The 26,721-nt window shown below is 40.8% G+C and overlaps 1 protein-coding gene across 8 annotated transcripts in view; it reads right to left on the minus strand.

Annotated features, from left to right (window-relative positions):
* The window catches only part of ARHGAP12 (Rho GTPase activating protein 12), a 110,955-nt gene that overhangs the window by 60,316 nt on the left and 23,918 nt on the right, over nucleotides 1-26,721 (minus strand). The gene's annotated exons all lie outside the window — the stretch shown is intronic.

A 26,721-nucleotide genomic window follows, 5' to 3' on the forward strand; every position in this document is an offset into this window, starting at 1 on the left:
TTGTCCTCACATGGGCCCTTCCTGGGCCCAACTACCCTGTAGCTTGTCGTGGACCTTACGACACCGCAGTGTCATCCCACATGGGCTGCCGGCCTTTCCCTCTGGAGCCTGATCACCTTTCAGCAGAAACTTCTGCCTGGTTTCTCGCTTCGTCTTTGGCGCCAAGCACAGCACTCGCACACGGTAAACGCTCAGGATGTTCTTAAAGGAAAATTACCTTTATAGAACTAAAGAAGCTATCAGGAAATCCATGCACTAAAGTTAATTTCCTACTCCTGTGTTTACAGTCTCCCTGGGAAATCTTAACTGACTCCACTGCTTCAAAAACATCAAACTCTCTCTCAAACACCCACCTCCCTCCCCTGCACAGCAGATGTGTTGTGAAAGACCTCCTGGCATGGACCCTTCAGACGCTCAGACTCATCGCCTCCTCGGCTCAACCTCTGTCCGTAACACACTATCCTAGTATCCTCACCAGTTCAAACAACGGCATCACGAGCTCCTCGGGGGAGATCTCAAAGTCACCCTGTGTCTCTTCTCTTCACCCCAATGAGCTTCTACTAACTCTTCCCCTTACTCTGTCTTGAATTCCTTCCTCTCCTATCCCAAGACAACCACCTTAATCGAGGTGGTGAATAAGTGAGGACAAGTCCCACTTCTTCACCTTGTCGAACTGACCCTCCAGTCCCAAGAGTTATTCTCCAAAAACAAATCTGATCTCCTTACTCACCCACTTCTAAAACATCAATGAATATTTCACTGACTGTAGAAGTTCAAATATCACAGCAGAGAATTGAAGGCTCCTAAAAACTTCAGTCCCAAACAATCTTTTCTGCCTTTTATTGCGACTGTTTTTACATTCTTTGTCCAAAACCCCCATGTTACTCACAATTCTATTAATGTCATGCTATTTTCCCTTTTTACACCTTCAAATCATTATCCCTCTATCTACAACATACTGTTCCCAACCACCAACCCGTGAACCACATATAAACCATAACGAGTTGGTTCAAAGGTCACTTTCTCTTTGAGATGCCCCTCTATACCTCAAGGGCAGAATTCGTAGATTTCCTGTGCCTCTAGAGCAGCGCTAACACAAATATCACCTGAGCCAGGTGATTTAAAATTTGCCAATGACCACATTAAAAAGGTAAAAATAAAGAGGTGAAATGAATTCTAATAGTACATTCATTCATTCAACCTAATATTCAAAATATTAGCATTTAACTGTATAATGAATATCAAAATTATTGAGATATGTTATTTTTTCTGGACTAAGTCCTCAAAATCCAGCATGTATTTCATAGCATATCTCAATTCAGATCCTAAACTTTCATCAAAAATACTTGATCTGTATACAGATTTCATAAAATTTACAGTTGAAAAATAGGTTCACAGGCTCAAATGATTCCAAACAGTCTTAAAAGTTTTCCCATAAATGAATCAAGTGTGAGTTTTAAAATTTTAACTTGGAGTAACTGAAATACAATAAAATAAAATAAATTCAGTTCCTCAGCCTCACTGGCTGCATTCGAAGTGTGCGGTTACCACACCTGGCCAGTGGCCGCTAGACCGAATAGGGCCGGCTGGCAGCACCTCGTATTCCCCTGTACTAACCGTCCCCAGCACACCCCACAGTAATTGATTGCTGTTCTTCTGCCTCCCAGTAAACTGTAGGCCCCTGAAGAGTTCAGAGCAAGACCACGTCTTAATTATCACATGCTTTCAAAGTCTAGAACTGAAGAACTCTTCTCAAGCCCTGACTCAGACTCTAATGATTTCTGTTTTCCCAGTAACTGCTTTCCCAGTCCAGAGTATGTTTTAAGTAGAAAGGTAAAGGGGATAGCTGCTAGATACTAATATTTATTGATGAAACCTCATTATTAATCTGTGTTAAAAGTATTCAACCAGAGATGCTTGTCCTTGGTCAGTTAAGCAAACAGAATTCCTCAGCAGGACATAATGCTGAGGTAACAGGACTTAGTTCCTATTTTACGCTGATGAAGCAACAGTGCGATGGCCTGGTGCACTGCCATCCATTATTACAAATCTCCCTCCCTGCGAACTTGAATGGTAATTCTAGGATCAGCACCCAGGGGATGACTAAAGAATACTCTGTTGCTGAAATTTCTAGAAGGTAAAAGTTTATGGTACAATTACAAAGGAAAAACAAATGCATCTGTGTTTAATTACTGAAAGCATGTACTACATGTACAAATCTAAGCTGAGAAGCTGAGGTATCTGGCAACAACAAAAAATATAATAATTTCAAAAAGATACAAAATTAATCCATAGTAATATGGGATACATTTAAAGGGTTGACATACTATCTTTCCTCTAATTTTCTGACAAATGACTATTCCTTTTTGCTTTTCAAAAATAAGATTCTGGAAATAAAATATTTTGAAAAACTTTCATTATCTAAGTAAAATAATTTATAAATGGTTATTTCGAATAAATACAACTAAATAAATGGGTTTCTAACTTACCACATGTCCTAATTCATTAACAAGTCTGCATGAGAACACTGTAATACAACTCCTTGGATAATCTATTATTATATTAATTCCAAACTGAGTGTTAGTTATAAGTTTTAAAGCATTACTTCCTTAAAGCTATATTGAAAGAAGGTCTAAGTATACAAAGTGAATAAAAAGTTGATGATTTACCATCGTTTTGATTGCCCAGCAAGAAATACTTAAGCCCTGAATTCCTTAAAAAAATATTCAAAATAGGTATTAAAATACATATATGAATCTATACATATAAAAATATGTGTATACTTTCACACACATACATACATGCATGAAAGAAGATCAAAACACTACGTAAGGGGCTTCCCTGGTGGCACAATGGTTAAGAATCCGCCTGCCAATGCAGGGGACACGGGTTCGAGCCCTGGTCTGGGAAGATCCCACATGCCGTGGAGCAACTAAGCCCGTGCACCACAACTACTGAGCCCGTGCTCTAGAGCCCGTGAACCACAACTACTGAGCCCACGTGCCTAGAGCCTGTGCTCTGCAACAAGAGAAGCCACTGCAATGAGAAGCCCACACACCACAAAGAAGAGTAGCCCCCGCTCACCACAACTAAAAGAAAGCCCACGCAGCAACGAGGACCCGACACAGCCAAAAATAAAATAAATAAATAAATTTATTTATTTTTTTAAAACACCAGGGTCTTCCCTGGTGGCACAGTGGTTGAGAGTCCGCCTGCCGATGCAGGGGACACGGGTTCATGCCCCGGTCCGGGGAGATCCTACATGCCGTGGAGCGGCTGGGCCCGTGAGTCATGGCCACTGAGCCTGCGCGTCCGGAGCCTGTGCTCTGCAACGGGAGAGGCTATAACAGTGAGAGGCCCGTGTATCGCAAAATTAAAACACACACACACACACACACACACACACACACACACACTACGTAAGATTTTGCAATTTATTTCATGGAATTATGGCTGGTTTTGTTTTGGTTTTGTTTATCTGTATTTTCTTTCTTTTTTTAATTAACGTATTTATTTTTGTCAGTGTTGGGTCTTCGTTGCTGCACGCGGGCTTTCTCTAGTTGCTGCGAGCGGGGGCTACTCTTCATTGCGGTACGCGGACTTCTCATTGCGGTGGCTTCTCTTGTTGCGGAGCACGGGCTCTAGGCACGTGGGCTCAGTAGTTTTGGCTCGCGGGCTCAGTAGTTGTAGCTCACGGGCTCTAGAGCGTAGGCTCAGTAGTTGTGGCGTGTGGGCTTAGTTGCTCCGTGGATGTGGGATCTTCCCAGACCCGGGCTCGAACCCGTGTCCCCTGCATTGGCAGGCGGATTCTTAACCACTGTGCCACCAGGGAAGTCCTGTATTTTCTAATTTATTCTTCAAGGAGCACATTTATTTTGAAGATTAAAAATTTGTGGGAAAAAAAAGGCCATTAGTTTTAAACCCACAAAACAATTCTGGAATGACCTTTAGGAAGTTCTATAGCCTAAGCTACAAAGGCAAGAACATTTATGATATCCATGAAGGTCAATACTCAAAACTTCAAGTTTACCCAGAAAGTCTAGAGCAGGCAAGAATGAAGGGCTTGTTCATGGTCATAGATATTTTGAGTTCATTCTAAGCCAAAAATGTAGTCACTGAACTTAGAATTATGATCCTCATAATAAGCCACAATGAGAATACAGTTCCCTTTAGCAAGTTCGCCAAGTAGCTAATGGATAAAGCAGGGTAGGCAGAATGGGATTGTTCTATAATGACAATGATCAAAAGTCTAGCACCTCTTTGAGCCGTTCATCTTAAAGTTTCACAAGCTGAGACCTGTCTAGACATTGGGCAATCATTCCCAGCCCTTCTTTCTTTAGAACCATCAACACCATCCATCTCCAGAACTTTTTTCATCTTGCAAAACTGAAACTCTGTACCCATTACACAATACTCTCCATCCCCCTATACCCCAGCCAGTGGCAACCAACATTCCACTTTCTGTTTCTATGAATCTGACTACTCTAGGTGCCTCATATAAGTGGACTCACACAATACTTGTCCTTTTGTAACTGGCTTATTTCAGTTATCATAACATCCTCAAGATTCACCCATGCTGTAGCATATGTCAGAATTTACTTCTTTTTTTTTTTTTTTTTTTTGCGGTACGCGGGCCTCTCACTGCTGTGGCCTCTCCCATCGCGAAGCACAGGCTCCGGACGCGCAGGCTCAGCGGCCATGGCCCACGGGCCCAGCCGCTCCACGGCACGCAGGATCCTCCCAGACCGGGGCACGAACCCGTGTCCCTTGCATCGGCAGGCGGACTCTCAACCACTGTACCACCAGGGAAGCCCAGAATTTACTTCTTTTTAAGTCTGAATAACATCTTATTGTATGTATGTACACCCAAAATGTTTTCTATGCATCTGTTGATGGAACTTGGGTTGCTTCCACCTCTTGGCTATCATGAATAATGCTATGAATATGGACATACAAATATCTGTTGTAGTCCCTGCTTTCAATTCCTTTGGGTATTGTGATGATTGACTGGATGTGTCAATTTGACTGGGCTAAGGGGATGCCCAGATAGACAGTAAAACATTACTTCTGGATGTGTCTGTAAGGGTGTCTCCAGAAGAGATTAGCATTTGCGTCAGCAGACTGCGTCAAGAAGACTGTCCTCGGGCTTCCCTGGTGGCGCAGTGGTTGGGAGTCCGCCTGCCGATGCAGGGGACACGGGTTCGTGCCCCGGTCCGGGAAGATCCCACATGCCGCGGAGCAGCTGGGACCATGAGCCATGGTCACTGAGCCTGCGCGTCCGGAGCCTGTGCTCCGCAACGGGAGAGGCCACAGCTGTGAGAGGCCCGCGAAGACTGTCCTCACCAGTGGCGGTGGGCATCATCCAGTAGTTCAGGGCGTCAACAAAAAAGAGGAAGTGCAAATTCACTCTCAACTTGAGAGGAGACATCCACGGCTCCTGTCCTAGGACGACGGCTCTCCAGGTTCTTGGGCCTTGGCCCACAGGATGTACCCCTCCCCCCACCCCCGCCCCAGGTCTCAGGGTGTCTGACTTGGACTGAATTCCGCTACTGGCTCTCCTGTTCCCCAGCCTGCACACGGTGCACTGTGGGCCTTCTCAGCCTCCAGAACAGCATGGGCTGATGCCTGTAACAAATATGCTCTGATATGTATCTACATACACCCTGTGGGTTCTGTTTCTGGAGAACCCTGACTGATAAGATTTATACCCAGAGCCCTTTTCTCTTGAAACTGCTTAAGGAAGGCTTACCATTACCTTTAGAGGTCATTATCTAAAAATAGCACTGATGCTTTACACGTTTCCTGCTTCCCAACATCTTACACACACTGAAGACCATTAATCCAATAGAGGGGAGAAAATCAATCCACAGCTAAGTTTAAAAGCAATTTGTTTTTGCTCCTCTTGACCTCCTCATATAGCCCCATTCCCAGGGAGAAAAATATAAAACATTCTACTTATATTTCAACGTGCAGGAAACAAAATCCACCTCACAAATGTACTCCAGGTCAACGGAGAGTTAAGCTAGTCAAAGCTGCAGTTTGTTTTCCAAGATCCTTGGTCTCCTTTTAGAGCCCCTTCCAACCTCTCTTCTTCATCACAGCTAGCTCTCAGTTCAGAATTTTCAGAAAAGATTCCTAAATACAAAAGACATGTTCCCCATAAGTCAAATTAACCCCAATCCTCATCTAAAGGCTCACAATTACTCTACCCTGTTCCAAGGCTCACTTGAGACATGGTGGCTCCCTCTGTTCCCAAGCAGCTTTTTTTTTTTTTTTAAGATTTTTTTGATGTGGACCATTTTTAAAATCTTTATTGAATTTGTTACAATATTGCTTCTGTTTTATGCTTTGGTTTTTTGGGCATAAGGCATGTGGGATCTTAGCTCCGTGACCAGGGATCAAACCCGCACCCCCTGCACTGGAAAGTGAGGTCTTTTTTTTTTTTTCCTGGCCGCGCTGTGTGGCATGCGGGATCTTAGTTCCCCGACCAGGGATCAAACCTGTGCGCCCCCTGCAGCAGAAGCGCAGAGCCTTACCCACTGGGCCACCAGGGAAGTCCCCCAGATCAGTTATTTATATGTTTGTTCCTTTTTATCAGGTATCTGAACATTCACAGGAGAAATAAAAAGGTTTTCATTCAGGGTTCCGAAGTCTCTAGAGAACATCTGCGGCAGAGACCTAAATTCTTTATTAGCTTCTTGCCCAGTTTGCCCTTTTGGGATACTGCTGCTCTTCAGAATGAGACATACTGAAAGTGGCATAAAGATGCCTGGTTCCTTTTAAGAGAAGAAAAGGCTGGCCACAGGAAGGAACAAGTCTGGTTATCACAGTTTTCAGGCTCCACGTTCTATTTCGGTGAATGCACTAACATAAAATCTATGATACATATGTGTCAGAGCAAGTAACTGTTTTAAGAGCATCCATACCATTTTTCTAATTACAGCATATTTAGCTTTTATAGGAACACTGAGATTTATTAATTCCTATTTAAATCTTTAGAGCTGTAGCTAAGGAGATAAAAAGGTCACATTCCTCCCCACTTGATTACGTCACCCGTTCTTTAACAGCTGGCGATCAAGTTATCGTAACTGAAGAATAAACTGATTGTTTTTCTCCATAAACTCATTTAAATTATAGTAACAAAACTGTCGATGAGAAAAATTAAACTAAAACCTAAAATAGATGGTTTTTCTATAAAAACAAGAAGTTTTAATCTCTATGTATATGTCACATTACTTGAATATTTAGCAGTAACATCCACATGACATGGGTCTTTCTCAATGCTTTTCTACAGTAAGCATAATAAATCAAGTAAAGGAAAACCTGACATACTCAAGGGAAATATTTTGCAGATAACTGATAAAATTTTGAAACCACACTTTGCTGGCTAGAAAACTGATGTATTAATAACCTGCACAAAATCTATCATCCTTTTATAAAAAAACGGAAAATAGAGACTAGAATTAAAAAGGAAAAAAAAAAACCTCCAGAAAACTACTCAAGCATAACCTATTGATGTCTCCAATGAAGCTGTAATCATAATAGGTGCAGGCTGTGACCTTTTGCTTAGAATTTTTAACTTTTAAACATCTTGCACTTCCATAGTTTCAAAATCAAACTCCTAAGCTTCCTTTCATACATAAAATTTGAACTGTCTTATACCAGCTGATGAACTTTCTGAGCAAATAATGGCAACAATTCTGTTTCAGAAGCCTTAGATTTCTCTGTATAGCAATGCTTCTGCAGTCTTGTATTTTATTGAATCTTACACTTTTTAAAATAAGCTAAAACTATGAAAATGGAAAAAAACATACTGCAGCATCTCCCTATTTATAGTAAAGGGACAGGCAAGATATGGTCCAATGCAGCCTGTTGCCTGTTTGTGTAAATGAAGTTTGACTGAAGCACAGCCATGCGCCCTTGTTCCCACTGTCTCTGGCTGCTTAATGCCACAATGGCAGAACTGAATACTTGTGACTGAGACCATATAGCTCACAAAACCTAAAATATTTGCTTTCTGGTTCTTTACAGAGAAAGTTTGCCAACTCCTGTGAAAATGCCCTCCTTGGGCTTCCCTGGTGGCACAGTGGTTGAGAGTCCACCTGCCGATGCAGGGGACACGGGTTCGTGCCCCGGTCCGGGAAGATCCCACATGCCGCGGAGCGGCTGGGCCCGTGAGCCATGGCCGCTGGGCCTGTGCGTCCAGAGCCTGTGCTCCTCAACGGGAGAGGCCACAACAGTGAGAGGCCCGCGTACCGCAAAAAAAAAAAAAAGAAAAAAGAAAATGCCCTCTTCAAGATAAGCTAGACTTTATTAAAACCAAGCGCACAAAAATTAGATGGATATGCATTGTGCTGCATTCTTCCAAAGCAATTACTTCAAATAATTACAAACTTTAGATTCCTTCAACCTTGACATTCTCCTTCTCTAGAAACCTCAGAAAGGATGGACAGAAAGTGCAATCTTCAGCTACGTACAAGTGTCACTTCCATGTTAACAGTGAGTTTCAACTGATTTTCTTAATTCACATGTTAGTTTTAATACCTATTTCAAAGATAAGAAATTTTCTCTTCCTTAACTATGGAAATAAACACTTATCACAGAGAACTTCAGTGGTTTCCTTTAAAAAAGGAAAATTTTATTTAAAAAATATAACTTTATTAGAACCTAGCCTAAGTCAAATAGTCACAAAAATTAAGTGCAGAATCTCTAGCTTTCTTGTTTATTGTTTAACTTATCCTTCCCCATGAATCTTTCCTCTGACCTCTGACCTTGTATTACCTAGTTCATCGCCTTATCCTACTAATTACCTGCATCCCCACAAAGTACCTAACACGCTCACGTTTGGCTCCACTTTCTTGGGGTTTTTTTTTGCGGTACGCGGGCCTCTCACTGTTGTGGCCTCTCCCGTTGCGGAGCACAGGCTCCGGACGCGCAGGCTCAGCGGCCATGGCTCACGGGCCCAGCCGCTCCACAGCATGTGGGATCCTCCCGGACCGGGGCACAAACCCGTGTCCCCTGCATCGGCAGGCGGACTCTCAACCACTGCGCCACCAGGGAAGCCCTGGCTCCAGTTCTAAAAGAAGCCAATATAGACTAAGAGACTGACACTAGGCTGGCAGTTTTTATATCAAATAAATTCCTTAACTAAAATCACCACCACCTACACTACCAGAGCCGTATTAGAATCTCCTACACAGCTCCTCCACGGTTACGGTAACAGCGCCTACACACTTCTACAAGGTTTCCGGCAATTCTCTGCAGGCACTTTTAACAACCCCCGGAGGTCAGGGAATGTCCAATTAAAATTTTCTTATGGGAGATAATAGGGAAGCAACAGAAATGATCCACTGTTCTACATAGGTATCCTGTATGCATTCATAAAGTAGGGCTCTATTAAAAGATATGCTCTGTGCTGACCATCAAATCCCCAGAACCTTGCACGATACAAGGTACACAGCTGGTGCTCAACAAATATTTACTGAATGCATGAATTATTTAATTATTCCATTAAATCTACAGTTATGGTTTTTGTTTTATTTTATTCTTTTCCATCAGTGTTTTCCTTTCTAAATAAAAAATGATTAAAATATTTAACAAATATGTATGAAAAAAATCTAACAGTTCTATTAAAGCCGATAGTTCACAGTGGGTATTAAAAAACTATTGTTTAGTGGTGATTATTTTTTTAAATTAATTAATTAATTTATTTTTTGGCTGCGTTGGGTCTTTGTTGCTGTGTGCAGGCTTTCTCTAGTTGCGGCGAGCGGGCTTCTCACTGCGGTGGCTTCTCTTGTTGCAGAGCACGGGCTTCAGTAGTTGTGTCACATGGGCTCAGTAGTTGTAACTCACAGGCTCTAGAGCGCAGGCTCAGTAGTTGTGGCTCTCGGGCTCTACAACGCAGGCTCAGCAGTTGTGGCGCACGGGCTTAGTTGCTCTGCGGCATGTGGGATCTTCCTGGACTAGGGCTCGAACCCGTGTCCCCTGCATTGGTAGGCGGGTTCTTAACCACTGCGCCACCAGGGAAGCCCCTAGTGGTGACCATTTTGTAATGTATAGAAATATCAAGTCGCTATGTTGTGCAACAGGAACTAACATAGTGCTGTAGGTCAATTATACTCCAAAAAACAAACTCATAGAAAAAGAGATCAGATTTGTGGTCACCAGAGGCGGGAAGAGGGTGCTGTGAGGGGAGGGCGAACCGGATGGAGGGGGTCAAAAGGCACAAACTTCCAGCTATAAGATAAACAAGTAGTAGGGATGAAATGAACAGCATGGTTAATATAATTAATGCTGCTGTATGTTACCTATGAAAGTTAAGAGAGTAAGTCCTAAGAGTTCTCATCAAACTCTTCTTTTTTTCTTTTTTTAAATTTTGTATCTACGTGAGGTGATGGATGTTCACTAAACTTACTGTGGTCATCATTTCATTATGTATGTAAGTCAAATCATTATGCTATACAGAAACGTACACAGTGCTGTATGTCAATTACATCTCAATACAACTGTAAGAGAAGAAAAAAACTACTGTTTAATTTGATGTGTCCAAACCTCTCTGAAATACAGAGAAGACACTGCAGATTCTATCTTCAAATATCCTGACTTATGGTCTCAGAAAAATGCTTATCCAGAAAACATAGCCTTACATCACTTCATGGAAAAGAACCAAATGTAGATACACATGTAAGTATCTACATCAAATAACCACAGTAATTAAGTTCTACCTTTAATATTTTGATCAATAGATAATTATATTCCTATGACTTATACATTCAGCCATTCACTTACTAAGTAAACTTTATTTCCTACATAATTAAAATAGGCTTTTGCTATTTATCTTCTATTTTTAATTAAAATGTCAAAAATATATAGCTCTATGGGTATGTTTGAGATCAAAGTAATAAGAGTACACCTACACATAAACATAGAAAACACTTAGCAGTATATTTGTGGACCAGACACTATTCTAAGAACTTATATAAATCCAACTAATCTTCATAAAAACCTATGACATAGGTACTACTATTATTCCCATTTTACAGATGGGGAAATAGTTCCAGAAAAGTTTGGGTACTCGACCAGGTTTGGACAACTAGAAAGTGATCGATCTGAACTTTGAACCCAGGCAACCTGGCTCTTCGCCTCTCTTATACTATGCTGCCTCTATACTTGATTAATGGGGAAACTTTTATGAAAGTTATAATATTGAATTCTTAGAAAGAGTTATTAGTTATGAACTATAAAAAGTAAACCACACAAAAACGCATGTCTTCTTTGGAAGTACATTATAGACTAAATTGGAAAAACAAGAAAAGGGCTTGTGCCAGTGAATAAAGTAAGATTTCTGTTTGACAACATAATGTTAATTAAGAAACAGAACTGAGAAGTCATACTCGTTAACGTCTTTTGATTTAACTAGAGCCTTTTATGCTCTCCTTCTTTCACTTACTCATTCAAGAAATGTTCAATACATCCTGATTGACAGGATAGAAAACAGTAACAGACAAATCCCTGTCCTTGAGAGGCTTTGCAACTCAGGAATGAGAAGCAAGGCTCAAAGCAGTGAAGTGTATTTCCCAGACTTTACATCATAGGCTCTCCCCCCAAAACTATATCACGTCAGCTTTCCATAAGAACATTAAAACTGACAGAGGATTATCAAATATAATATATAAATGTAGTGACGAATGTCATGTTAAAATAAAAAAACCTGCCTAACATTATCCCTATAGGCTGAGAAACGGGAATAAATGCCCTGGGCCCACAGATACGTTACAAGAGGCCCAATATAGTACACAAAATACATAAAACACATACCCAAATAAACTGATTCTAACCCAACGTGCCAACTATGCATTTCTTAAAAATTTTTGCTTGCGTCCTTAGAAGTTAGAAAATTTCTTTTGAACGGTCTCAAATAGAAACCCACAGAGTTTAGAACTGTCTTTTTTTAAATAAAATTTTACTTTAGCAATAAAAAAAATACTACATAGCAATGAATATTTACTAAGCATATACTCTGTTTGAGGCACTTGACTCTCTCATGTCATTAGTGTCCTCAGCACCCAGGAGTTTCATGATTCCTCCCTCCTCACAAGGGAGTTGCTGAACCAAGATTTAAAACTAGGTCTGTTTGATTTCAAAGTCCAGGCTATTACTCACTACCTATACTGTCCCTACCAAGTACAAGTAACAGTAATCATATCTCACAGCTGTGTTTAATAAATACTCTTATTACCACAGTGTAAAATATTTTCAAAGAACTGGCACATTCTCTCTCCCTAAAGTTACAAACAGAAAACACTAACAAGAAATATTAAGTGCTACGTTATTCCACTTTAATTTCATTTTGCCTATCTTCCAGTGAAAGATTTGAGAATACTGTTCTGTAATTTCTAAATCATGCCTGTCACAGCAAAAGTAAGCAATAAATACTTACCTAAATAAATAATGCTCTCCTCTCCATGAGCACAGCAACCATTTGACGCAGTTCAGATTTCAAATATTACCTCCCACTTACACTCATCAGAACAAATGTTGTGACTTTTGGTTTGGTAAGTACGGCTGCCTCACCATGACACTACCAAAATTCCAAGCTCAAAATGCTGCCGGCTCTCCAGCTAAGTTTGCAATGCAAAATAAAACAGGATGATCAACAGTGTGGAAGTGTGTTCCACTAGGAAACAGATTCCTTGATTCAATACCCCAAGTCACCGAGCACCTGTAAATATGGGAAACTAGGTAATTTTAAGTGAAAAAAGAATTCTCAAGGTTCATTCCATGGTTCTTCAGTATGCTGAAGTAACAAAAAAAATCACAATCACTTGGGAACTATAAAATAACTGCCAAGACACACCCACCATTTTTTCTTTTAAATGACCTTCACACACATTTCTGCCTACAAGTGCCACACCTGTCTGCTCTCCCAGAGCCAGGGATGGGACACCCGCCCCAGCTCAACTGGTTTCCCAAAGAGACAGGGAGGCTGAACTCCCCCCACTGACAACCTTCCACTAGATTACGTGCTTGGGTACTTATGAGATTCTCACTAACACAACTCTGGGCTTCATCTGTGGAGAAGCATTAGACAAAAAGATAAAAAAGGCCACAGGACTTCCCTGGTGGCACAGTGGTTAAGAATCCGCCTGTCAATACAGGGGACACGGGTTCGAGCTCTGGTCCAGGAAGATTCCCACATGCTGCAGAGCAACTAAGCCCGTGCACCACTGAGCCTGCACTCTAGAGCCCATGAGCCACAACTACTGAGCCCGTGCTCTAGAGCCTGTGAGCCACAACTACTGAAGCCCACGTGCCTAGAGCCCGTGCTCTGCAACAAGAGAAGCCACTGCAATGAGAAGCCCACACACCACAACGAAGAGTAGCCCCTGCTCGTTGCAACTAGAGAAGCCCGCGTGCAGCAACAAAGACCCAACGCAGCCAAAAAAATAAATAAATTTATATATATATAAAAAAAGGAGATAAAGAAGGCCAGACATATGCTCTGGGCTCTCATTAAGAGGCCAAGAAGAATAAGTAAAATTCAGAGGGTAGAGTCACCAAAATAAGTCCACATCCATAGGATTTTAAGTGAATGTCAGAATAATGAAGACAGAGATAAAGAGATCACAGAGTAGGAGAAACAAGTGTTTTGGTTTAGATGTATTTTTTTTAATCAGACAAAACGAAAAGTAAACATACACATTAAAAAAAAATTACAGTAATTAGAGCCTATCTAACCAAAACTGTTACCTGGAATTTTTCAACATTTTCACTTTAGCAGAATTAGACAAATGACACCTGACAGTACAATTATTTTTTTTCCTCCAAAAGTAACACTGAGTATGTCCTGGAGACACTATGAACTAACAAATATACTATGTACTATACAGACAACTAATAGTAATAATAATGATGACGACAAACGTCTGATTCTTTGAAGGAAGGTTCAATAATCTTTCATATGCTAGCTTTACTATTGCTGGAGAGCAGAGTGAAATACACTAAACTATGAGCTCCTTAAAGGCAGAAACCAGACTAGACGTGGCATCTCTTCTAGCACATAGAAAACCTTTAATAGGTGGTGAATGAAACATAGATACTGGATATTCAATTAGGCAAAAATTTCTATCCCCCAGAAAAACTGATTGAGGTTTCAGTGCATTAAAAACTACATATTTATTTACTCCCTAAGGCTCACATTAACTATCCTTGCCTGAACTTGCTTCAAATTTTAGTTCAACAAGCTAAACAGATGAAAGAAGAGACATGGTGTTAATTCATCTTATATGAAAGTACTGAAAAACAGTCCCAGCACTGATTGAGGTGTCTCTCACTCTGCCTAAGGAAGAACAGATTCAGAAGGCAGACTTCCCCCCCGGCCCAGTCCCTTTGATAAGCTTTCCATTTTCTAACTTCAGCACAAAAAAATATTTAAAACAGTCTGGCTACGGGAAATCTTCCTCTTTTCCATCCTTACTAGAGACACACATCTTTCACTTCTTGTCATTTCTATTTTTGCATAGTCAAGGTTTTCAGATCTTGAAACTGAGTGTGTTTGTGTTGTGCCCTTCTTATGGGGATGGGACTTTATGTATACTACATATAATATTTTATATTAAGTATGAAGAATTTCTAATGCAAGAAATTTCCAACATTTTAATATTACTATAGTTCATAACACTGCATATATGCTTACAACAAAAAAAATTAAATTTAATTCGATGTACTGTTAAAACACCACTGACTATATGCCTACCAAATTAACTGATAACAGATTTTAACAAAGAATTCATCTCTCTAACTGAAATACAGTTTAGCCAAAATGTCTCTGGCCAAATTTTATAACATTTTACCAAAACCTGTTACCATCATCAAACGCTAAGCCACTAACACACACCCTGAACCTATAAACAAAGGCGTTAGATTCCAAGGAGAAGAATCTTGTGAGGCCTCAGTCAGGCACTACTTTCCCTTAGCTAAATGCAGACCCTTTCACCAAAACAGCATTCTCTAACTTTTTGATCCCAGAGCCCCTCTACCCTCTTAAAAATTACCTGGGATACAAAAGAGCTTTTGTTCCTGTTCAATATCGTATCTATTGATATTTAGTATTAGAAGTTAAAACTAGGAAATTTTAACATTACTTGTTAAATTTATTTCAAAATAATAAACATGTTGCATGTTAATATGAATATGTATTTAGAAAAATAATGACAGCCTCCCCCAAAAACAACAGTGAGGAAAACAGCACTGTCTGGCAGCTTCAAATCTCCTCATTATCTGGATTCTCATACCTGCTTCCACATTAAACCTCTTGCAATATGTTGTTCTGGCTGAAGCACATATAGAAAAAATGGTCTTATACCGAAATGCAGACAATAAAAGAGAATTATTTTAATAAGCTTTTCAGATAATTGTGGACATTCTTTAACATTCCTCCAAAACTCAATGAGTAGTGGTTTCTTAAAGATTAGTTGCAATGTGGAATCTAAAATCACATCAATTAATGAGTTGTACTTTGTCACATTAAAATCCACTGGTCTATCTTGCCTCTGAATGACTCTTGTACCCATCATGCATTGGTCACTTGAAAAATATTAATTCACTGAGTTAGGCTTATCTTATTTTCCAAATGTTGGAACTCACTACACAGTATCAAAAACAAATACAAAATCTTTAACATCACCACTGCTTTTATCAGGAAAGTCTTGAGATTGAAAAACTATAAGCTCACGGCGGCAGATACAAGTTTTCAAGATTCTAATTTTCATCTGAAAGCTTGATTTTTATCACTTGCAACAAAAATCAATTTTTTTAAAGCAATGGCCTTACTTTGTTCATTTTTGAGAAAATGTCCAACAAATGCCCTGCTGTGAATAAGCAGTCTGTCAGTCATTCTTTCAAGTAAAATTGGTGTTCCATTAAAAAAGTAACTGGCTAAACTCACAGCTCAATCAAACAAGGTTAGGGGACTTCCCTGGTGGTCCAGTGGTTAAGACTCCACGCTCCCAATGCAGGGGGCCTGGGTTCAAACCCTGGTTGGGGAACTAGATCCCACATGCATGCTGCAACTAAGAGTTCACATGCCACAACTAAAGAGCCTGTGAGCTGCAACTAAGGAGCCCACGTACAGCAACTAAGAAGCCCATGCCTGCTGCAACTAAGACTCAGCGCAACCAAATAAATAAATATTTTTTTAAAAAATCAAACAAAGTCAGAATTTTGATCTTATTATTTTTAAGTGTTTTTTTTTTTTTTTTCGGTACGCGGGCCTCTCACTGTTGTGGCCTCTCCCATTGCGGAGCACAGGCTCCAGACTCGCAGGCTCAGTGGCCATGGCTCACAGGCCTAGCCGCTCCGTGGCATGTGGGATCTTCCCGGACCGGGGCACAAACCTGTGTCCCCTGCATCGGCAGGTGGACTCTCAACCACTGTGCCACCAGGGAAGCCCTTAAGTATTTCTAAAGGTATAAATACTCCCTTGACTTCATAAACTGAGAATATGCAATTGTTTCTTCAATGTAAAAAGAAAGTTATCCCTACCTGCCTTACAAAGCAGCTGTGAAGCAACCACATATGGAAGCATCTATTCTAGAGCCTGACACAGTAAAGACGCTCAACTAACCATGGTTAGTTCCTTCCATCATCCTGTCTCTCACTATATTATTAATATTAATGAATCCCCTCTAGTTCTTCATTTTTCTATTTCTCCTCTATAACCAAGTTGTCACTCACCTACCTTCCAACCACTTTTAAGTTACTGAATTCTTCTCTATGAGACAGAAAAACAGACAGGTAGTATTCAACCATAGGTTACGGAAAGAGGGCTTCAGAAGTCAAGCATCTTGTAGAAAGGCTCCGAGACACAAATTTCTCTGGTTTAGAAGCCTAGTCCTTGCCCTCTCCCTTTAATGTACCAAGTTACATTCACGATTCTCCAGAAATGTGAGCTCAAATGTTGTTATAACACGTTTCAAAATAATTGTTGTGATAAAATTGTTCAAGGAGTCATCCTGAGTTTAAACCATCTGTCTGGCATTTACTGAAGCAATTGCTAAAGATATTCTATGCATACAGATGAGATTTTTCTCAACAAAAATGCAAAAACGTTTTCACATCTGTTGTTTTTGTTGATATGTCACCTAGATTAGCAAATTCTTTCCTACGAAGGAAACAGGGTGAAAACACAGAACATTTTTAATGAACACATTTTTAAATGAGTCTTAAAATTACGTCATCTTTCCAACCATCTTTTTCTACTGCTACTCTACGACAATCATACTAAAATTATGTATGTGTGTATGTATACACACATACACACGCATGCACACATACGTCCGTGCATACATGTGCGTGCGCATGCACATGCATACATACACGTGTGCATATGTGCACACGTATGTACAGATACATACACACATCCATACAAACGCACGTACATACCTATATGCATACATACATCTAGAGAGACAGAGAAATTTCCAGTATTTCAAGTCAACTGACACTGTGACTTTAATCTTTAAACATGTCCAAGACTTCAAATCACAAACTGGAAAATTCACGCATTAAAGTCCATCAGAACTGGTCTACAGAAGTGAAGAAATTTATATGCAATTGATGTTACACAGTATCCACGAATTCTAAAACATAAAGAATACACTCATTCCATATTCCAAAAGATAGATATATTCCAATGTGTAGCAAATAATTGTGCCATATGAACATGTACTGTTTTGACTGCCCAGCAGGCCCTCGTTTCAGGTGCAAGCACCACCGCGGCCCTTTCTTTGGTTATCTGCCCTCCCCCGAAAGCTGGGACTCTGGTGGTACTGCCAATCATGCTACCCCGCACACCTCACGCCTTCTTTGTGATGGGCTGGCAATAAATACAGTGCTGACGCATGAGGGCGCTCAACCTACCTACCAGAGGAATTGGTCCAGAGACGAGCACAAGACTTAATTAAGCTAAGGTGAGCCGTCCCTGCAAAGGATCTCACATACGAACTTCAGGTCTTTCTTCTGGATCTGTGATGATAGAAGCGTGGAGCAGTCAGCAGGTGTAACCTGTACATTACGGTTCTCCAGAGAAACAGATACAAGAAGAGGTGTATAGACAGGCAGACAGACAGAGAGATAGACAGATAGACAGATATAGAAAAAGATTTATTTTAAGGAATTGGCTCATGCAATGGTGAAGGCCTGGCAAGTCCAAAATCTACAGAGCAGTCTGGCAGGCTGGAGACCAAGGGAAACACAGCAGTTCAAGTTCAAGAGCGGTCTGGCGGCAGAATTCCTTCTTACCAAGGGGAGGTTCTATTCTCTGTTCTGTTAAGGCCTCCAACCGATTGGATGAGGCCCACCCACATAATGGAGGACAACGTGCTTTACTCAAGGTCCGCCAATTTACATGTTAATCTCATCCAAAAAACACCTTCACAGAAACATGCAGAATAACGTTTGACCAAGTACCTGGACGCCATGGTCCAGCCAAGCTGACACCTAAAATTAACCATCACAAGTTCACCTCTTATCAACTGCAGACGTATCGTGTAAAGCATATTAAGTTGCTTTTTCCCATCAGTACTGCCTTCAGTGTACAGATTCTTTATTATGTGTTGTCAGAAGTTTGCTGGCAGAAATGGGTAGGATACAATCTTTGGCTTTAAAGACTACAATCTGAAGAGAGTAGGACGTGCACAAAGGGAATATTACTTTGCTCTTCCTACGCTGAACTGGAATCAGCCTGATAACTCTGTCCTGGCCAGCTCTTCCCCTGGCCTTCGTGGCACTTGATAACTGGCCTGGCACAGAATGGGTGTGAAGTGGGAAGACCTCAGAAGAAGAAGATACGGTCGACAACTATTATTTGCCTGCCTGGCTCCTCTCCCTTATTCTGGGAACAGCACGTCTGCTACTTCTGTGGGGGCACTGCTTCTACTCAAATTCCAACTACGCAGTTTGGGTATGATCCAACCGTGCCCCTGGTCATAAGCATAAGCATAACCCAAGCCAAGCCAATTCTTTCTCCAAGATTTTCTGAATTAGAACTAAGGGAAGAAAAATAGGTGCTCTAAATAGATGCTCTAATAGAAAAACTAAGGATGTGACCCTAGCACTTGCCAGCAACTTGTCTACAGCCATGTGGAAAAAGTCTGTTTGGAAGAATGACAGAGTCATGGAAGGGGAATGAGAGATAAGAGAGAAAGGATAAAAGGAATCCTGACAGTGAGAAGGCCTTAGTTCCAATCACCCCTAACGCCTACATGAATAAACCCTTCCTCTAGTTTGGTTACATGAGCCAGTAAATTCCCTTTTGCCTAAACTAGGCACAGTTGGGTTTCTACCACTAAGTCCTGACTAACAGACAGGAATTAAAGCAGAAAAGGGTAAAATAAAGCCAAGTGCATCTAGGATCATGAGGCAGAAGGACAGGTCAAGTCTATAAGAAAGGTAAAGAAGAGACCAACTTGTCTTAGAAAAGGAAAAGGTGAGAAAAGGGCAGGAAAAAGGTGAAAGAGAGGTGGATGTAAAGGGTTTTATGTGGATTGTGAGCCCAGCGGCACCGTATGCATGAATACACATGCAGGCATTTTCTTGAGAAGATGATCTACGGCTGTCGCTAGATCCTCAGAAAGGAGCCTGATAAACAGATCGATGCTAAATTAAAGCAGGCTCTTGATTCCAGGAGGAAGTTAATGATAGATGATAAAGCATTTACCTTCTAATACCAAGAGTTTCTGAGAAAAGACCTGCAGCAGTTAGAACAAGGTGCTCTTCTCATGGAGAAGAGAAGGCATGCCAAAGACAGTAAGAGCAGTCACCCTAAGAGATCGCAATGAATTCTGCCTTCAGGTTTGACCCAAATGTAATTTCAAGCAGATCTAGCTCCTCTCCCAAATTTCCATCTAATTAGACATTTATGCCTAAATTTCCTTAAAGATTTATCAGTTTTCACTCCATAATTACTTTGCCCAGAACTTTCACTTTAAGAATCTGGGTTTCTGGATACCCTGAAATTAGAGCAAAATTTGATGTAAATGTGCATTTCTTGAGAGAGGAGTTTGCATTTTTCACCAAATTCTGATTGCATTTTTCATCAAATTGCATTTTTCATATAAATCCTGTGACTTTATAAATATGTACGTAGTCAATCAAATAAAATCAAAACACCTTTTATTCTTTCCTGTTTTGATTTAGTAGAAAGATTTGACAAGAAGATGATCCGAGAAAGCAGAAACAGAAGATAGTTTCCCAAATGCTATTCAGAGGCGGAAAATACAAAGAAAGGACAGCTAAAGGACACTGTAGTTGAAAAACTTCGTAAGTTTGCCTAAATATGGCTGTCTTTATTTACAGCTGATTATAAAGGAAAACGTCAAACTAACAAAACCACCCAAAAAAGCACTGCTGATCTCGTCACTCCCAGGGATGTCACGAATTAAAATATTACTGAAATAAGATTCAATCTTAATACAAACAACTCTCCATATGTGGCGATGATGACCATTTCTGCAGATCATCAGAACCCTTTTCTTTACTTCCCACCACCCCTTTAGTACTTTATATGGTCAAGCAAAGGACAGTCCAAGAACTGGAATGGAACTAAAATGCCAATCAATTACTACTTGCTAAAGTAAGTTTAAAGAATAAAAAAAAAAAAAGTAACAAGGGGACAGAGAAAAACTACTTTATTATTCCACCTGCAGCTTTCACATTAATACATTTCCTGTTCAACACAGGCAGGGATTATTAAGGGCTTACTACAAATATGTTCGATTTCATGGACATCTATTCTTATATTGAGTCTTTTATTTATTATTTATTTTAGTTATTTAAATGAAATGTCAGTTCCAGTTTACCAGCTTTTTCGCTTTTATCGTCTAATGATTAAGTCACCAGATACACCCATCTTGGTTGTCTCAAAACAGTCAACTGTTTTAACTAATTTTTCAAGAGTCAGGTACTGTTAATACTAGAGTATGCATTCTGGGCAGGGGGATATAGAAAATCCAGAATCTGACAGTAATTTGGCTGGCCAGCCTTCGAAAGCAAAGCCACTAAATATACTTGCCGGTTGATTTGATTAAGTAGATCTGCCACCCATGAGATCGTCCTTCTGAAATTTGGTAGAGATATTAATCACTCCAGTTTCTGTGCCAAAAAATATACCACCAATTCTACTAATAATTATTATCAAAAGGAATACAAAGTTCACCTTCACACTCAAATAAGTAAAGGTACAGCTTTCTACTTTATAAAAACATTTAAAAATAATTTTGAAAATTGTTTAAAAATCCAGGAACCACTTAAAATGTTCATCTCCTATGATTCAAGGTCTAAGAAAGATTTTAGTGATCTTTAATATATATATAAACTTAAAACATCAGGGTTTAGAAAACTAAGGGTTCTGAAAGAGCAGTGAAACCCTTAAACATACCGTGCCTGGGCATTCTAATCTCTAAGACTGCCAGCAACTATAAGACTTGGAGAGAATAGAACTAGTATCGTGCTTGGGGCTTCCCTCGTGCCACATACACAAGGAGTTCCACACACAGTACTTCATTAAATATAACAACAACTCTCAGTTCATTTTTAGAGGTAAGAAAACTGAGGCTCAGCGATTAGGGGACTTGCCCACGGACATACAGCTACACAGCAGCAGATCCCAAATCTTAAGAGCCACATCTGTCCTAACTCAAGTTCAGACACTACATTGCCCTAAATTTGAAAAGTAAAATAGGGCTTCCCTGGTGGCACCGTGGTTAAGAATCCGCCTGCTAATGCAGGGGACGTGGGTTTGAGCCCTGGTCCGGGAAGATCCCACATGCCGCCGAGCAACTAAGCCTGTGTGCCACAACTACTGAGCCCTGTGCTATAACTACTGAAGCCCGTGCACCTAGAGCCCGTGTTCTGCAACAAGAGAAGCCACCGCAGTGAGAAGCCCGCGCACCGCAAGGAAGAGTAACCCCCGCTCGACGCAACTAAAGAAAGCCTAGGCACAGCAACGAAGACCCAACACAGCCAAAAATAAATATAAACAAATAAACAAATTTATTTTTAAAAAGAGAGAGAGAGACATAATTTGAGAGCAAATCACAAAAGACAACAACGACAAAAAAGTAAAATAAACAACACCAGCACTCAAGAGACACTTCCAACTGCTTTGAAATAGGACACTGAACTTCATCCAGACTTTACCAAAGAAAATCATGATATAAATGCTGAAGATTAGGTTTTCAGACAAATTCACTAAAACTTATTCAAGCCATTATATAGCATAAGCCATCAGCACCCAAATCTCCTAAAAGTCCTAATTTGGGAGCTGCTCTAAGCAATAAAGAAATTAAACAGGAAGTTGTGGTGAGTCTGAGCAGGTGGCAAAGCAGCATTTCAGAGAATTTTAAGGAAGCTAAGTGATGACTCCACACGTTCCAGCAGCAGGGCAGTGGAGGACTTCACAAAAGGGTCTACCAACAGCGAGCGAGGATCTGGACGAAAGGGGACATTATTAGCTGTCGCTATACAAAGCTAATTTATGTCTGTTTTTAGATTCAGCGCCACCTTTGTGGAAACAGATTTAGGAAAATCTCTAACAAACACTGAAACCTTTTATACCTAATCCTGAATTAACCAGAAAATCTAATTAGCCTGAAAAATTACACCTCTCAGCATTCTTCTTTGTTTAGTAAATATTCTGTTTGCATAATAGATATTTGGAAAATACTCCGTATGGTGAAACTGCACATACAGTATGATTCTTTCTTTGTAAATACACAGATATTTATGATTGTATAATTAAAATCTGTATTTTTAAATACAATAAACATCTGTATTAACAGTCCACATAACATGGGAATAAAGACTAAAAAGTAATATTTAAATATTCTTCAAGTAGAAGCAAAGCTTCAGTCTATAAAAATTACAGAATTGATTTTGTGAACCTAGTGCGCTATGATAACACCTAGAAATGTTGACGACTCGTTCCATATATAAAATTTTCCAGATGAATTTAATATTAGATTTCAAATACCAGAAATACATTAGTTTAGCACTGTCAATGAAGAAACTTTCTATAAATACATCTGCCAATATAAAAAAGCTAGTATAGAACATAAACATTTCTAGATTCATAGTCATCATAAACATTCACATTATACTTTTAAAATAACATGATTCTCAGCTTTACAGTATTTTGGCCTTCTTCCTAAAGTCATCACTTCTTCTGGCATCCTGTCAGCCTCACAGACGAAGGTCTACCATCTCGACTTTCCAGCTTTAGACCTCACTTTCTAACTACAGGGAACCGGGAAACTTGATACTCAAGGCTGGTAAGACACACATATTAAAGGAATATTAATGAGATCATGAGAGAAAAATAGGGCATCAGGAGCAAAGCGTATAATTTTTAAGGCTGTTCTAAGGTTTGGAGCTCGGAACTAACACTGATTTTTCAGTTTCATCTTCGTATCAACCATTAGTATAAACTTTGAAATGACCTAAAAACTTGATCTGATGAAGACCCTGCATATGATGTACCCAATTTAAGGGGGGGGTGGGGGAGACTGAATATTATGATTTTTTTGTTTTTGTTGCGCAGCACAGGCTCCGGACGCGCAGGCTCAGCGGCCATGGCTCACGGGCCCAGCCGCTCCGCGGCATGTGGGATCTTCCCGGACCGGGGCACGAACCCGCGTCCCCTGCGTCGGCAGGCGGACTCTCAACCACTGCGCCACCAGGGAAGCCCTATGATTTTATTTTTACTCAAATTTTGGAATCTCTCTATTGCATTACAGTTTTCTACCCCCAACTTCACCTCTCTAATAACATTCTTCATAAAGCCTATGCTGTGTCAAAGGTCATAGCACTGCAGGATGGCTGTTTTTCAAGCAGAAACATGCATCTTTGATGGGACATTGATCTAGGTCTCCCCTTCCATGGATTTGTGGCTAAACACTGGTCATCATCACAGAAGCATTTAGCACATCTACTATGTACCAGGGTACTATGCTAGGCACCGGACAGACAGAGAGGCCAAGGCATGGTAGACAGCTCGGCCTTGGAGGCCACAGACTGACTGGCGAGAAGAAAGAAAACAATCGTAAGTGTGATGAGCGCAGCAAAGGGAAAAGACGGGCATGATGGAAGCTTGTGATGAGAGGATCCCCCAGAGGGCCCTCACCGCTGCCAAGCGGCAAAGAGGCCATCCTCTAACCAAGACTGTTAAGAGGTCAAAACAATGAGTACTTAAAAACTACCATTACAAACTTACCAATCACTTCCAGTTCTGGGAAAAAGGAGGAAATGTACTTTACCCTATTCCTCACACTAGGTATAAACAAAAACATAATGTATAAAACAAACAGAAGACAACTCTGAAAGGCAGAGAGAAGGTAAACCAACTGTGACCTCAGGACCCAGTGAACAACAAACCGGTGAGTTCCCTAGGTTCAGCTGTGGCTTCATACACCACAGGTTTGAAGAGGGAAGTCAGGGACTTCCCTGGTGGTCCAGTGGGTAAGACTCTGCACTCCCAATGCAGGAGGCCCAGGTTCGATCCCTGGTCGGGGAACTAGATCCCACATGCATGCTGCAACTAAGAGTCCACATGCCGCAACTAAGAGTCCGCACGCCGCAACTAAGAAGTCCACACACCGCAACTAAAAACAGGTGCACCCAAAATATAATAAATATTAAAAAAAAAAGAGGGAAGTCAGCAACCCAGAAACACCAACAGGCACAGACCAAAAGAGCCCCAACAAATCCCTGCTCTACATCTAGCAGAAGATCCAGAAAAGGGGAAGACCAGCAAGACTGAAAGGTTCTGGATATTACCGCACTAGTCCAGCCAAATGCCACAGAACAAACCACCGATTCCACCCACAGACCACCAGCGGTGGCAAGCAGGGCTGTAACAGGCACCCTAAAACCCCCACCAGGGTGGTGTCAGAGAAGGCAGAGGCAGCAACCAGGGAGGTCACTGCCAGACAGTCACAAGACCCCCCCGACCTATGTACATACACACAGAGGGCGCTTACTGGAGACTCAGAACCTGCACCACCGCCGAGCAGCAAGGAGGCTATCCTCTGACCAGCACATCGGTGGAGGGCATGTGGGCCAAGGAATGAGGCACTGCCGCCGCCCCCCACCCCGGCCAGGAAGGCAGCAGGGAGATGTACTGGGGAGCCAGGCACTAGTGAGGAACTCTCGGAGAAGGCCAAAAACATGGGTACTTGAAGAAGTTAAAGCCTCTGTCTGGTACCTACAACTACATCAAACCTTAAACACAGTCCAATTTCTAGCCCGTTGAACGTAACACTGCACGCTAGAGGCCTATTTACTTCCATTCCTATTACCCAATAAAACATGTCTGGCTCTCAACAAAAACTACGAAGCATGGCAAAAGGCAAGAAAAAAACCATCTAAAGAGATAAAGGTAGCATCAAACTCAGATATGGCACAGATGTTGGAATTATCAGGCGGAATTTAAAATAACTACTATTAATATTTTAAGGGCTGTAAAGGAAAAAGTAGGCAACATACAAGAACAAATGAGTAATGCAAGCAGAGGGATGGAAAATCGAAGACAGAATCAAAAAGAAATGCCACAAATTAAAACACTGTAACAGAAAAGAAAAAATGCCTTTGATGTGATGATCAGTAGACTGGACACAGCTGGGAAAAGAATCAATGAGCCTGAAGATACGTCAACAGAAATTTCCCAAACTGAAAGCAGGATAAATACCAAAAACTTACACAAATACCAAAGTACAAAAAAACGCACACAAACTGCAGAAAACCAAAGATGAAGAGAAAATCTTGAAAGAAACCAGAAGCAAAAACACTGAACTAGTGAAGAACAAGAATAAGAGTTACAGCATACTTCTCACTGGAGAGCATGCAAACAAAATAAGAGTGGGTATAATATTTCAAGTGTTGAAAGAAAAAAATCACCAACAAGAACTCTGTATCTAAAGAAATCATGCATCAAAGTGAAGCACTTTCCTGAACAAACAAAACTGAGAGAATTCAGCACTAGCAGACCTGCCTGCAAGAAATGTTAATACTGTTAAGGTGGCATAACTCCCCAAATCAACCTACAGATGATCCCTATTAGAATCCCAGCTGGCATCTCCAAACCTGCCTCTGCTCCATCTTCACACCTTCCCTCTGTGTGGTGCCCCTCTGCCTCTCTATGGACATCTGTGGTTGCATGTAGGGTCCAGGATAATGTCCTCATCTCAAAATCCTTACCTTAATTATATCTGCAAAGACCTCCTTCCCCTCTTCAGCCTACAATAGCAAAAACATCTTGGAAGAAGAAGAAAGTAGGAGGAATCAGTCTACTCAATTTCAAGACTATTATATAGCTACAGTAATGAAGCCTGTGTGGTATTAGAGGAGGGACATACATGTCTCAGAGTGAAACAGAAGAGATGGCCCAGAAACAGACCCATACAAGTGTGGCCAGCTGATTTTTGACAGAAGTGTAAAAGCAATTTATTGGAGGAAAGATAGCTTTTCAACAAACAGTACTGTAGTAATCAGATACCCATAGGCCAAAAAAAATGAACCCTGATTTAACCTCATACAAAAACTAAACTCAAAATGGATCACAGGGACTTCCCTGGTGGAGCAGTGGTTAAAAATCTGCCTGCCAATGCAGGGGACACGGGTTCATGCCCTGGTCCGGGAAGATCCCACATGCCGCGGAGCAACTAAGCC

Source organism: Delphinapterus leucas, chromosome 2 (assembly GCF_059928025.1).
Source record: "Delphinapterus leucas isolate spDelLeu-1000000601 "Yukka" chromosome 2, BTC_Dleu_Yukka2, whole genome shotgun sequence".
Taxonomy (NCBI): Eukaryota; Metazoa; Chordata; class Mammalia; order Artiodactyla; family Monodontidae; genus Delphinapterus; species Delphinapterus leucas.